The sequence below is a fragment of the Varroa destructor genome, unplaced genomic scaffold (genome assembly GCF_002443255.2).
Source record: "Varroa destructor unplaced genomic scaffold, Vdes_3.0 BEIS01000005.1, whole genome shotgun sequence".
Lineage (NCBI taxonomy): Eukaryota > Metazoa > Arthropoda > Arachnida > Mesostigmata > Varroidae > Varroa > Varroa destructor.
This window is the reverse complement of record NW_019211458.1, coordinates 41,698,108-41,712,134: the sequence shown is the minus strand read 5'-3', so window position 1 is coordinate 41,712,134 and position 14,027 is coordinate 41,698,108. Positions and strand designations below refer to the sequence as shown.

At 40.1% G+C, this 14,027-nt stretch overlaps 1 protein-coding gene and 1 long non-coding RNA gene across 4 annotated transcripts in view; one reads left to right on the top strand and one right to left on the bottom strand.

Moving 5' to 3' along the window:
- Positions 1 to 3,916: 3,916 nt before the first annotated feature.
- On the bottom strand, positions 3,917 to 9,137 carry LOC111251154 (uncharacterized). Its single transcript, XR_015329084.1, has 3 exons — positions 5,006 to 9,137; positions 4,648 to 4,813; positions 3,917 to 4,446 (listed from the first exon to the last, which is right to left on the bottom strand). It is a non-coding gene; the product is annotated as an uncharacterized LOC111251154 (long non-coding RNA).
- A 1,989-nt stretch (positions 9,138 to 11,126) lies between these two features.
- LOC111251153 (uncharacterized) overlaps positions 11,127 to 14,027 on the top strand; it is a 29,959-nt gene continuing 27,058 nt past the window's right edge. For 2 of the 3 annotated variants that reach the window (XM_086989979.1, XM_086989980.1), the window contains exon 1: positions 11,132 to 12,266. The gene's annotated coding sequence lies outside the window, so the exon portion shown is untranslated. Of the gene's footprint in view, positions 12,267 to 14,027 lie in introns of all 3 variants that reach the window. The other variant, XM_086989982.1, reaches the window with a different exon arrangement.

The following is a 14,027-nucleotide window of genomic DNA, read 5'->3' as shown; positions in this document are numbered from 1 at the left end:
TTTACTTTGCAAGTTCAAGGCCGTATCCATTCTGTGTAGATAGCGAACTCATAGCTCACAACAGCAACGCTCAAATGCAATTTCGGCAGCTTTTCTTTATACTGGTCCCTTTCTCGTTGATATTTATTCAACCATATGCACGCCTAATTTGCCAGATTTTACTGTCACAATGTACGATTAAGACGCCCCAAAAAGCTGCTTGAAGAATGAGCTAAATGAACATATTCACTTAGCTCATTAGCAGCATAACTTACATACGATGTCAATTAATCAATCGTAATTCTCATATCGAAGATATAACAACTGATACGAGCTAGTTCAATCTTTCTGTGAATATTATTCACTTTTGTGTGAAAACTATTCAGTTTCGTACTAGGGAAATTGACAGTGTTAACTTGCCTACATGTTAACTTTTGCATAAGCGTTCAGCTCCTTAGCAGCTAGTATTCCCATTCGATTTTGTTGAACACAAACAGCTACGCATTCTTTGGCCTCATAACAAAGCTTGGCGAAGGGGATTTTATTTGATTATATATGGCACAATCATAGCACCACCTTCAACCTAATAGTCCTCTTCCATAGGGCATTTCCATAGCGGCCCTAATGGACGTTCTGTCAGTTCCACAGGAAGAGTGATATCCTGGACAATCTGCATCGAAAGCTTTAATCTTGTACTCAACGAAAAAATCATCTTTCCCGCTTGCTATACCCTTTTACCTTATTTACATCGTTTTTGGTAAACTATATGATAATGGCCGTATGATATGGTTCGAATACAGCTTTGTATGATCGCATCTGAAAGCCAACGTCTCGGAATACGCACCATTCCGATGAGATCGGATCGAAGGCTGAGATCGGTGTGACCTTATCAATCCCAATGCTCGACGCGACATACCATGTTTATCGTTCTAGTCGGAAGCTATCTCCACTTGATTCCTGTGAATATAATGCCTACAAAAAAAATCCATGTAACTCATAACTTCGACTCTAGCTTGCGCAACAAATGGCGACTACTTATGCGCAAAGCATTCTAAATCAGTCATCAATCTGCAACGTTTGAATGAACTGCATAAACATACTGTGTACATATGCATACATATATCTATGTATTTAGTGCAAAAAACACTTTCTGCATAAGCGCGCTGAAAAATGCGCATCGCTGACTTAAACTAATGGAGGACTGCTGCTACGTTTTCGTGGACACGAACAGCCACGCGAAGCGAGCATGGCGCTAGCGAAAACTGACCGACTAGTGAGGATTCACTGAAGATGTCCTGCGCAGTAAGAACATAGTCAAAGTAATCTACCCAACATCATTATATAGCTCTAAGTATCATACTGCATTTGTAAGGAGCAAGGGCCAGTTAGTGCAACCCTTATTTCTTACAAGGCTATTAAGTCGAATTTCATTTTTAGCTAAATGAGTCATTATGGAACGGAGGTTCTTTTAAGGCTCATCTCGGCATGCAAGTGAACCTGCCCGAGTTAGCGTCAAGGCGCACACTATACAAGTTATACCTATTCTAAAAATGGGAACCGTTGCAGAAAGGCCAGGAGATGTAGAACAAAGAGACATATTGTTTATTTTCACCTGTGGCCAGCTAATCCGACTCTTTCATCTTACCACAGCAAGGTTCAATGCCGTCTCCTGGGGCAAATTTTGGCCTACGCTTAACGCGTGTGACCTTTTCATTTCGAGGCAACTATGACTGTACCTGTATTGCTGCCTACTGCATTACCAGCCTGCATTGGATAATTCCGTAGTATTTATAGATTAGGCCTATTCTGCGTATTCGACATAATTGATTTTTCTAGGGATCGAATACGCACCTTATATAAGAGGAATTTCAATGGTTTTAATTTAAATCATTCAGCTATCACGTTCACTGGAATTATCCAGTGATACTTTGTAAAAACTTGATATAGAGTTTACAGCTACGGTTTCGCTTGTTCATGCCCAACTGGGATACTGTTTTTTAAACAGTCCAAGATTTCTCCAGTTCTGTGTATTATTGTTTCTCAGATGTACGATAGTTAATAAAGGTGATCGAATCATTTACCTAGAACAGTTTAGGATAGCTTAGTATTAAGAACGATCTAGGCCTATCCCTAGTTGGAAGATTGGGCAACTCGAAAATTTTCAAAAGCTGTAAAAGCATACCTCTCTGGAAAACAAATCTAGAAAGCCATTAACAGTATGGTCCTACAATACATTCCTCTGGTGATCGCCCAGTTGAGTAAATGCTTTAAGAGGTTTCCTGTTGACGGTGGAACACCAGAAATACATCTCAGTAAAAAGTAACATTGTGTTGTATCCCGTTTTACACTAATAACAATTTATTCATGTAGCTTTATTGTGGTGAATTTGTGACGAAAATTTCTATACATCGAAATATCAATTGAGAGGTAAAAAAAACTCAGACACAACAGCGAAAATTCATGGGTTAATTGAGATGTCCTCTATTTGTAGAATGCCAATGGCTAGGCCAATTATTTCAAAATCTTCTCACATCTTTCAGTGATGCATCTGTCGCAATATATTATAGAATCGACATGGAACTAAATACGACCGTACTTAGTAAGTTCATCAAGATCGAAGCTTTGTCGATTATTCATTAATCTAACAGTAACATTACAATGCTGATTATAGACATCGAGGCGCTGTCTCCGGCACTTTTCTTCGACATCTTCATTCATCTCAGATGAACCTATGAAGCTTGACGATTAGGCCAGAATACGTTTATTTCCAATGCACGTCATAGTCTTAAATAGAGGAAATCTTTCGTTCTGACTAAATCAATAAGCATTATATCTATTTGATCAAAGCTTTCTACACTTTAATCAACACGCGAGGCTCAGTAACGACGACCCATATGCTCCATCTAACTCATTAAGAGTGACGTTTCGAATCCGCTACTCCAGACAAAAAGTACTGTCGACTGTGCCAATGGTAAATTGTATTTTTTTGTAATTACAGATATCTGTACAGTTAACAGCTTATTGCCTTACGCAAATACCTTCATTTTCAATTCTAGGAACAGGAATGATTGTGCTATTTTTAGATCTTATCCCTTGCAGTTCTGCTGCGAATGATCGCGTTAGATAGGATACTCTTTTCGCCGGAGACGACGGCTTTGGAAGTGAAAATAGACCTTCTTCATATTTATTACTGTTGTCTGAGATAGTTCCCGAGCCCTTGGCATCGGGTCTGATTATTGTCCTAGGAGATAAAACGTTACTATCAGCATTATCGTACCGTTCTAAATCCAATTTTTCCAATTGCGCGTTATGGTTTTTGTGATCTTTAAGGAAGTGAGCTTGACAATATGTAGTTTCTAAGTAGTGAATCAGTCCCCTAATTTCTAATTAGTCCACGTTATAGTTCAGAATGTTTATTCGTTTGATAGGAAATTTCTCTTTTGTGAGCTTTGATAACCACTAAAAAGCGTGTGTGAACGAATCTATCAAATTAGCTTCCATGTAGTTTTGCATAAACCAAAAAGACCCATTTGATGCTAGCTATACACAATTGAGTTAATCAACTTTTTAGCCTACGATTGATTTAGCAGACAACTGCCACTCACACAAAATGAAACTTGCATTTCTTTAAGTAAGAAAAACAATTTTAATCTTATTCTAGGCACTTGATCAAACGATTCATAGCTCTGTCACTCTTTTAAACTTTGGACTATTTGGTTTAAGCTTAGAAATCTTCCACTACAGCCGGCTCAAGGAGTTGTAACATGAAGATTCTTGCACAACTACGCTTGCAATTTGTGATCCAAAACAATCCGTCATATTTGAACGTACTTCCGGATCGAATCATATGCAAACGTTTTATTATTAATACAACATAAATAATATAAAAAGAATAAACTAATACAACAACGCAGAAAACTCATTTCTTGTCTATTTATTAAAAAATGGTGACCAATCGTTCTCAACCACATGTTTTGCCATTCCTTTGTCGGTTCAACATTCTCTCTTTGAAATCTGTCCGCTTTGAGAATAATTTTTTCTTTCGTCTCGACGCAGCTTTCGTCCACTCTCACATGAACCAATATTTGATTTATGGTTTATTCCGCGCTGCATACTATATATGTGTGTGTTTTCCTTGAGTTCTGTGTTGAGGATTTTTCCGAAGTAGAAATTAACTTGGTGTCAATAAAATAAATGGTTTGATGTTTCTTTGCCGCAATCTCCAGAAGACACTCCTCCACCCTGGCTTGTATCTTGATTAGCGCAAGATTTGTTCTGCCCTGAAAAACGTTTTTCTTTCGCACAGTAACAAGTAGGGTCGGGACCTACATGCTCAGCTCCTTCCCGTAGGCCCCGCATCTTATGACGTAATCGTACAGGAAATTCCACAGAGTAAGGCCCAGTATCGGTCCCGTCGGGATGTCTCGCCCTATTCACTTTATTCGCAAAGTATGAGAAAATGAGTACCTGTAAGTAGAAAGAAAATTCATTATTTTGAGAGCTCAGTTGGCTGGGCTAAAGGCATATTTCACGTCCAGAAAAACGAAAAGTATGAACCTTCTCGTCATTTGTGTGTTTCGATGCGCTTCATTAAAGACCACTTTTTTAGTAGCATCGAGAATACTCTTCCTTTTGCGAAAACGATATTGGGCTTTGGATAACGCTTACCTCTCTTCGATTTCTGTTTGGGCCTTGTGCGATTATTTTATTTCACATGACATCTGCTGTGGTGACGAGAAGGCACAGTAGACAATGGTGAATTAGGTCTGTCCTTTTTCTGACTTGTGTGTGAGAACCTGGTTTACCTCTTTTCATGCGTCGGGAACCCAGCCATCTTTAACGAGTTTATGCATTTTCAATGGTACATATTCAATAACATTTTTTATAATAGTATGCAACAAAAAAAAATATATGTATATATATATATATATATATTTATCAAAAAATGATAACCATTCATTCACATGGTCTGTAAGTTGTAACACTGATAAGCTTAGAATGTGGAAAAAGATCAAAAGTTGCTCACCTGCAACAGCATTGGAGTGCCGAACTTCTGAGCGAGCGACAAAAGGCAACAGTCCGCATGGCTTTGATCACATGTTTCTATCACATCTATTATAAATATACCCCTTACTTGGTTCATGGAAACTTCCGTTTGTAAATAATTTGATTGAAATGAGCAACTACGTGACAGCTTACTCGCTTTGGTTACTTATAGCTATTGTCTTTCATCGCTCCCGTGCTAAAAAATTCATTACCTATTTTAGTGAGCTTTTACTCGCACCTGCTGAAACAGTCAAGGGAGGCCGAGGGTCCATAACAAGATCTTAGACTTTAGATGAGTAACGAAGTATTGACAAGGAGGTAAACTAGTCAGTTTCTTGCTGTACGATAAAAGCCCAAAGCACATTTCAGGAACAAAGCCTCAATCCGTCGAGTGGTTTAAGGTGAAGACGTAATCACTAAAAAAGATGGGGGAATCGAGATACGAGAATCTGTCAGCGTACCGAAGGGAAGATCCAGTGAGAGATGGCGTATCGCTAGCCACGGTCCAGACTTCGTCTCCTAAATTCTACGAGCTCCGTCTTATCCAAACGTATATCTTCGGATACAGAATTAAATATGGCCTTATAATCATCAAGCACCACGTACTAGGGGGTTTTTTCTCTTGTTGAATGCTTTTATAATGTCGACCATCAGGACCTGTGTTGTTCCTTTGGTATAGCTTTTCTACTCGTTGAGAAAGTGGACCGTCTTCTGGTCAGCACACTGGCAAGCAACCTGTGGAATGCGTTCCTCCGAACGATTCTGCACCATGACGATAGAAGAGTTCGCTCAATATCCATCAATAGCAAAGCATCTCTCCTTTTAGCTGGAAATGTGCACATTCGAGCGTGCGGTCCAGCACAAGGACAGAATGGTCCCTCGAGATATTCATTGTAGACCGCCTCCGAACCTGCTGCCTTGTTATTTTCGACAATCGGCAAGCTCTCCAGTACGGTGAACTTTTTCTGAAACAGATTGCGCGTTGTCGTAAATTCGTCATTATCAAGCACAGAGAACAGTGGTATCGTACGTACCAGTTTAATGCCTCATCAATGCGACTGAGGTTATGGGACATGCGGTCGATCCATGGTTGCGACTCTGTCTGCACGTTATGTTCTCAAACATCTTCAGGTATTTTTTATGTTGCAGATGTACGTTATTTGGCGGGTTGTTCTAAACGTCGCACCCAGAGGGTGAGCTACAAACTGCATCTCTATTAGCTGCCTGAAAGTGTTCTGGGTCCTTCGGACAAAGCGACTGAAATCATCAAACCAGGCCCTGCGTTTTCTGGGGTTGGCGGGTTCAACGGACGGCTGAGTGATTTCAACAAGGTCCTGCATGCAGCTTGTTGTATTAATGGCACCGAGGTGATTTTGTGTGCTCGCTTCAGGAGGCTGTCAACATCCGGGGCAAAGGTTAGGATCTGGAGGTCCAGGAAAGACCCATAGAGCCACGAACTCTATAGCAGTCAAGGTGTGCATTCGTATACATCCGCGACTTTCCAACGGGTTTTTCTTTCGAAGAAAGCAAGCCCTACCTTGCAACGCTTATTGCAAGCACATAGGTAACTGATTTTCCAGTGTATCTCTCAAACGTCGGTATCAAACGTGATGAAATTATCCAACAACTATGGTCTGCAAGCGTGTCTCGGAGCGCTCATGTGCGTCTTGGGTCTTACACTGGTTTGTTTGAACGTTAATGTCATCAGTTATGATTATGAAAAGGTTGAAAGGAGCGAGCGTGCCTCTCGACCTTTAACGACTCTGTCATCAGTTGTGATTATGGTAAGATCAAGAGGAGCGAGCATGCCTCTAGACCGTTAATGAGTTTCTCTATTAACACGTATGTTGATTCTGACTCGGCGGGACAGACATAAACTACTACGACGCAAATGCGTTAATGGGACACGCAATGCGATAACATTATCTTTAATTTGTCTTTGTGAACTTTTTCTGTAATTATAAAACAATTTATAAAACAACACACTTATAAACACAGAAACCCTTCTGTTGAAACGACTTGGGCCATTACTCATTCGAGCTAGACAGTTCACGCATAAAGACCGAAGAAATTAGGTCGGCATGTTGCCTAAGTTTCCGTCAGCACAGGAATATCGACGCCCTTCCAGACCGTCGGCTTAAGAAGCGCTAATGTTGTGACACGACCGCAATACCATCAGGAAACGTCTCAGTATCTTGCTGGAACCCTTCCTCATCGAGCACTCCGAGAGTGATCGCTGGTATAGTCAATAGCACTGGCGGGAGCCGCCGCGTCCTAAGGGCGCCATATCAGCTGCTACCTCTGTGAGGACCCGATTCGCAAAATCCTCGATGGTCGGCGTTCGTGGCACGCAAGGGCAGCTTTTCGAGGCCGTGTACACGACCATGGACACCATGCGTAGATAACGATTCTTGGACGTGGCTTGATGTTACTGCTATCTTGTGCCCACAAAGTTGAACTGCATGTCCGATCGCTTCGGCCTCAATGGCGGATTGTCCTGCTGGAGAATCATTATCTCGGAGGGATCTATATATGAGGTCTTTGAATGATAGAGGCCACCTTTTTATTAGCCGCTTTACGGCCTAAGGTGGGACCCCTTCTGGCCTCGTGCCTTGCCGAGTGTCAGCCGTAGTCTACCCATTTCAGTAAACTCCGGAAGGCATTTCTCGTTTACTGAAACCGGTATTGGTTCTCCTGGCGGTTGTTTGGAGAAGACGCGCGTGACAACCTTCTCTACCGCACATGCCGGTAGCCTTGAAGTCGTTCGTTTCACTGTATTTGCAAGCCACATTTATATCTTTTTATCATTTTGCCCTTTGGCTGATGAAAGTGCGGAGCCTCTTGTGAGCAGATCTTAGGTCTTTTCTCCCGGCACGTCTCTCTCTCTCTCTCTCTCTCTCTCTCTTGTTGATTTACTCTATTCTGCCAAGTGCGTTTTTATATTCTCAGCTAGGCCCCCTAGAAGGCACCCGAGACCCTCCATGTTTCGATTAGCCCAGTGGTAGAAGGTCTATGCCGCCGCCACACCATTTATACCTAAACTGCTCACGAGTTTTTCTGTTCAATTAGAACGACAACTGCAACCTAAATAAGCTTCGTTGTTTTAATATGGTTTTGAAAAAGATTGAAAACTTCTTGCCAGTGCCAAAATTATCAACGGCTGGCCAAGAGGGTAAAAAGTAACTGCTGAAATATTAAACTACTGCTAAGGACCTCAGTCGCTATTGATGATTCCTAGAGTATAAAGCAGTTTTTCTCTTATTGTTCCATAGCTAGCGCGATGTCGAGCTAGGCTGTACAAAGCATCATTTGATAAAAAAAAAAGTTTTGCGCAGAAACAAACAAACGAAAATAGCAACATCTACAAAAGTATCGTTTGAAATATAACACTTCGATTATTTTGTTTTTATATTGTTTCGTTATATATTACATGCTAGGATATGCAATAAAACAATTAAACAATGAGTCGTTTCTATAGAACTGCTCAAATTGCTACGCAACGATAGCGTATTCTAAGCGATATTTCTATTAGTAAATGCTAGTTAGCCAAAACAAACAATACGATTAGCTACTTTTAAGTGATCAACATTTGTAGGATGTTTTTTTCTACCGGATCATGAAGTCGGGAGTCACGATTACCTACGTAATGTTCATATCCACACAGATTTTACATACGTCAAACGATTTTTAATGTTTTCATTTGTTTCGTTACAAGGAACAACAGCTTCTTCTATTTTTCTCCATTGGATTCTCTTTACTTCTATTGTTTTGTTTTTAGAACTACCAGTTATTTCTCCTATGTAAATAGCTCCTCATCAGGTATACCTAATTGGAATGGGTCTTGTTTGGATTATCTCAGGTCTCTCTCTAAGAGGTTCATCAAGCGGAGTGGCAGCCACATAACGAGTTTTTAACCTTAATAATATATCTTGTTTTTTTTTTCCATATTTTTTCCTATTTTATTATTGTTATGTTATTCTTGAGTAAGAATTTTTGCCGACGCTGACGTTTGGACCGGCGTGGCGTCACACTTGTTGTCACCGATTATCAGTGCAACACGCTGAAACGACACACAGTAGCCACAGCCATATCGCGCGGCTCCAGCTCTTCGTTTCTAATAGATTCTATGTAAATACTGATTTGCTTTGAAAGCTAAAATCCTTCTGGGTGCTAAGTATCAAGATCATGCGGCACTTGTTAGCACGTGCAGGTTCGATAATGTCAAAGTGAGACGATTTATGCGGAAACGGCAACACAAGAAACTGTTTCCTACAAAAATGGCTATCGGCAGCAAGCTGCAGTTATCTAGTCATTGAATTGAATAAATTGTTGTTACGATACCCTTACAGAATAATGATGACTTTGACGTAAATCTCTGCAGATCAGCACGCAAAGGACACGTAGATACCTAAACAATTAAGGTACAACAAATTTCTCTTCTAGAAATTTCTAGAAAAACATATTTCAAGGAGAAGTTTGTAGAAATGTTCTACCTAAAATAGTTGAAAGAGAGGAAACTTAATTCTTAATAGCGACGCATCGTGCTATTTGCTATGATTAAACTTACAAACTATGGAAGCTAGCTAAAACACCTTCGTTAGCCTTTGTCCTGAAATTAAACGACCGAATAAATATAGCGAGCGCCTAAACAAGGCTGCTGCAGTGTTGAATTGCGTCTCGTTTAGAAGACTGATTATCCCAACGTTCTGAATTGTTCAACAGCGTATTACATTACTAGGTATGTTGATTCATTTTATAGAATAGCCAATTTTGGCAAACTTGGCATAAGTTTACGAATCGATGACGCTGATTCGCTTCCAAATATCGTACAAACATGGAACGGCAAAAATTATGTCGTTGAATGGAAATCAATAGTTCATAGAGTTTCCGAGAATACGTTTAGCCCAAATGTACAATCTTTCAATTAAAACTCGACTAAATCACAACCGACGCTAATTAGTGAATGGAAACCTGTCGATCTGGTGGCAATTTCCGAGACGTTAAGTTTAAGTTGAGAGGTTCGTTGTTGAAAACGATTATAATTCAACTAGATTTCAAAGTTAGCGAAAGGTTGAATATGTAACTTGGCTAACAGGATAACCTGACTTCCGGACCAGTTTTGACTCGGATTTGGCAAGTGAATTAATGTTAGATACTGTGGTCACACGTTGATTATGGTGAAAAGCTGTATTTCAGACAGCTTCGAGTTCTTATATCCACCCGTAAGGAAGATCAGTTACGAGCATTCAATCGCCTCGCATCGCGACGCCTTTCTCCTCTAATGTAGATACGGCAAGAACAAGTAAGCGGTAATTGTTACAGGGGCACGTTATAATTTTTCACACTTTTTATATCATAGCATTTAACAATTGTCAGACAAATACATGTATATACAAATAAGTTTCAATAACTCACTGATCGTTCAATCGTTTCTACTTAGTTATTTGACGAATCCTGCGCATAATGCTACATTGTTTCCACTGAGAAAAATACGTTGTGAGTATCTAAACTCTTTACATTTAGATCGTTCTTAGCAGATAGCTTAATGATTCTACTTTGTATTCATAGCTTTCCTCGAGCGAAGTGTCTCGATGCTTCTAAAATTGATATCTCGAAATCGAAGAAACGGATGTGCTTTTGTAACGTCTAAGATTGTTAAGTAGTCCAATATTTACTACTACTACTATAGGTAGGTCTATAGTTTATGTGAGATATACTTTGTCTGAGTCAACGGGAATAAACCTAGTTTACGTTTTTTTATTGAGGCGATACGTTGGAAGTGTTACTTAAGCCTAGAAAAACACAAGAGGGTGCTATGACAATGCTATTTGATGCAGTTCATTTTTAAACCGTCGAAAGATGTGACTGTGGTCTTCCTTTGAATAGGATTATCATATCATTTCTCGAATATCACCCAGCCACGTTATCTCGAGCTTTATTTCTTAATAGACTTATTTTGCAAATCTAATCTCTAGAAAGTGTGTAAGGCATCCTCCAGGTTTTTAAAGAGGAGTCTTTAAACTATGTGGTGAGCCGACACACAAACATATTACCTCCTTTCATATGAAAAGTGCGTGCCTTTTTTAGATTGCAGCCATTTTAGAAGAACTTAGTTAGTTCAGGCGTGGATTATGGTTTTAATTAACTGCCTATACCGCATTTCGATGACCGCTACTATTGCTAGTGTTATTAGCGCGACTAATTTACACGTTTATCCATAAGGGCCAGTTCAGCTTCGTGTCGCGCTCGAATTTCCGGTAAACAGAAACTTTTCTTCTTCCTTTTAGATTCATGGCGCTGTAGTCGTTTCAAGGATGTGCATCTGTACATGTGGCTACTTCAAGTCCAACTCACGAAGCCTCGTATCGATACACTTAAGAACCGTTCAGTGCCGAAGACCAGTAACACGCGTCCAGGACAACTCGAACATTTCTGCCTGTCACCGTCTGTTCCTGACGCGGAGTATAAGCTATGCTTGTTGAACTTTGCTTGTAAAGGTTGGCGTTTTAAGCTACCTTTCGTGGCCTGATGGTATACAACATGTGATATTAGAACCATGATAACCAGGGGTGACTGCCTGGCAAGTACTATGTGAAAGGGTGCCGACAAGTCGCGCGAGGAGGGACCCTGCAACAGAAATCGTCGTCGAGTTCCTAAACTGTCGCTTCCAACTGTTTGTTTCTTTGTTTTTCACTGTATGTGCGGCGAGGAGTTTCTTGCCAGGCCGATAGCCCATATTCACTTTCGGTCTAACGGAGACCGCTCTGACCAAATGACATTGCTGGGCTTTATTGAAGACCGCTACCTGTAGACTTTGGGCTTTACTATACTAATTTTCAAAGATTAACTGCGTGGCTGGTGTCTTTCAGTAGGTTGCTGGTTCGTTTTAAAAGCATAATTGGGCTAAGGTGAAGCCCACTGATTTCAATGGTCGTTAAGCGAATATGCATGCTTCGGAACGACCCCGTTTCGACTAAGGGCTACGTACGTGATTGGAGTGTCTTTATGGCTGTGTACGTCCCCACGTCTCGCCATTCAGCGTACGAAGATTCTTTTTTGCCGGCGAACTCTATTAGCTGGACAAGGAGCGCATTCATGTGAAGAGTGACCGATAAAGCAAGTTATATGTTTATCTTCTAAGTATTCTCGATGAATAAACAACAACTAGATTCGAAACATTTCAGTGCTACGTAACGTGCGGGTATTGCGGAGACATGATAAATTCAACGTAACAATCAAAGGTACGACAATACAAGTGACAAAAAAATAGATCATAACATGAGTAACTTTCGAAAATCAATGCTTTATTCTGATGCCCATTAGTGTGCTTTTTAACATATTCTGCCTGGGAAATTTAGTGTTGCAGACGAAACATCTATTTAGAAGATTTGTAGTTCCTGTACAACACCATAACACTTCGGCTTAAAAGATCTATGCACGAAATGAAAACTAAACAGAACTAACTACGCATTAGCCTTGCTATCCCTAACCTTTGACCCTTCTAATCCCCGTTTGATCGGCCGACATTTAAATGAATGAAAATTTAAACCATGTATTATATAGCTGCAAAGAATAGGCTATACGTCTTGAAACAAAACAAATCGTTTAACCATATTCTCTAATTCCTGGACTTCAAAGCTGAATACGACCAAAAAATCATATTGGACATTCTATCACTGTCCAGGACCCGAGTGTCTTCTATAGACCTGATACATCTAACAAGGACGATCCAGTGAGAAAAGCAGGTCTTATCTAAACAATGATACCACAGAAAAAAAGAACGAACCATTCGCTCTTTTTGTTAATCTTGTTTTTGTACAAAACCAACCTTATATCTAGCTACCGAATAGTTTAAATTTCTTGAGCTAGGCCAATACGGTGCGCTCAGATAAACATTACGTGGTATTAATTCACTCGCAAATCAGGTCATTGCCTAGGCTACTCTGATCTACTACTACTCAGATATACGTGGTATTCGAGCGACTGTAGCATTGTTAATAACCACTAGAGGAGCATTTTATTCGGCACATCGTTTAGGTCGTATTGAGTAATAATAAAATGATTTTTTTTTATGCATGCACAGATTATCGGCTCATGCCAACATTATTGTTAGACGTCTGTTTATCAAAATAACATTTAATAATTGACCCATTTTGCGAACGAGCATGCTCTACGGTCGTGAACAAACGGAACAAACAAAAACGAAGATAAGCTAATTATAAATGGTAGCTTCATCCCGTTTAGATGGGTGCACTACTGTCATTTAAGACGTTTGTGCCAATCTAACAAAATAACGGCATCGATCTTTTTGAGACCACCATTTCATGTGGACAGTCGACTGGTTGACTTTTTCTAGCCAAGCTTTTAGGCTTGAATTTCGCCGCGGACGTCTGACCTATCATTACCGCTATGAGTAATAACTATATTCGTTCCATTAAAGATCTGTATCTGTCCGCCAGAGCCGAAATCGGTTCTCGCTAGCTTTTACCAGTGGAGCTTCATTCTGAGATTGACGGATGATCGCTTTTTTTCCGGGACATAGTTTCCGAGTTGCTTTTTACTGTGGAGTGCAGTATTAATTTAGCCAAACTGATCGTTTTCGAGATTTGTTTAAAAAACTTATATTTGATCATTGTTTATTGTTCAAGCTCCACGAAATTGACCTAACAAGAATGATTTCAGGCTAATAAACCTCGAAGGAATAAACTGTTTACCTTTATGTTTGATGTTTTATGTCCGGTAACGCCGTTAGGCGTTCCGTTAGACGTCTGGCTTCCACCACAAAAGGAAGTCTCTCTATGGCCGGGTTCTAGCCTATGCCATAACGTGGTCCTAAAATTAGCTATCGCGGAGACAAGTTGTCTACCCACAAACGGTCATTCGGATATTATTATTTTAGAGCAGAATTCGGAGACGAGTTACTGAATGCAATAGAAAATAGGCTTCGTAGAACTTCAAAGATCTACGTTCATCGATTGAATATTGTGATATTGTTGATTAGA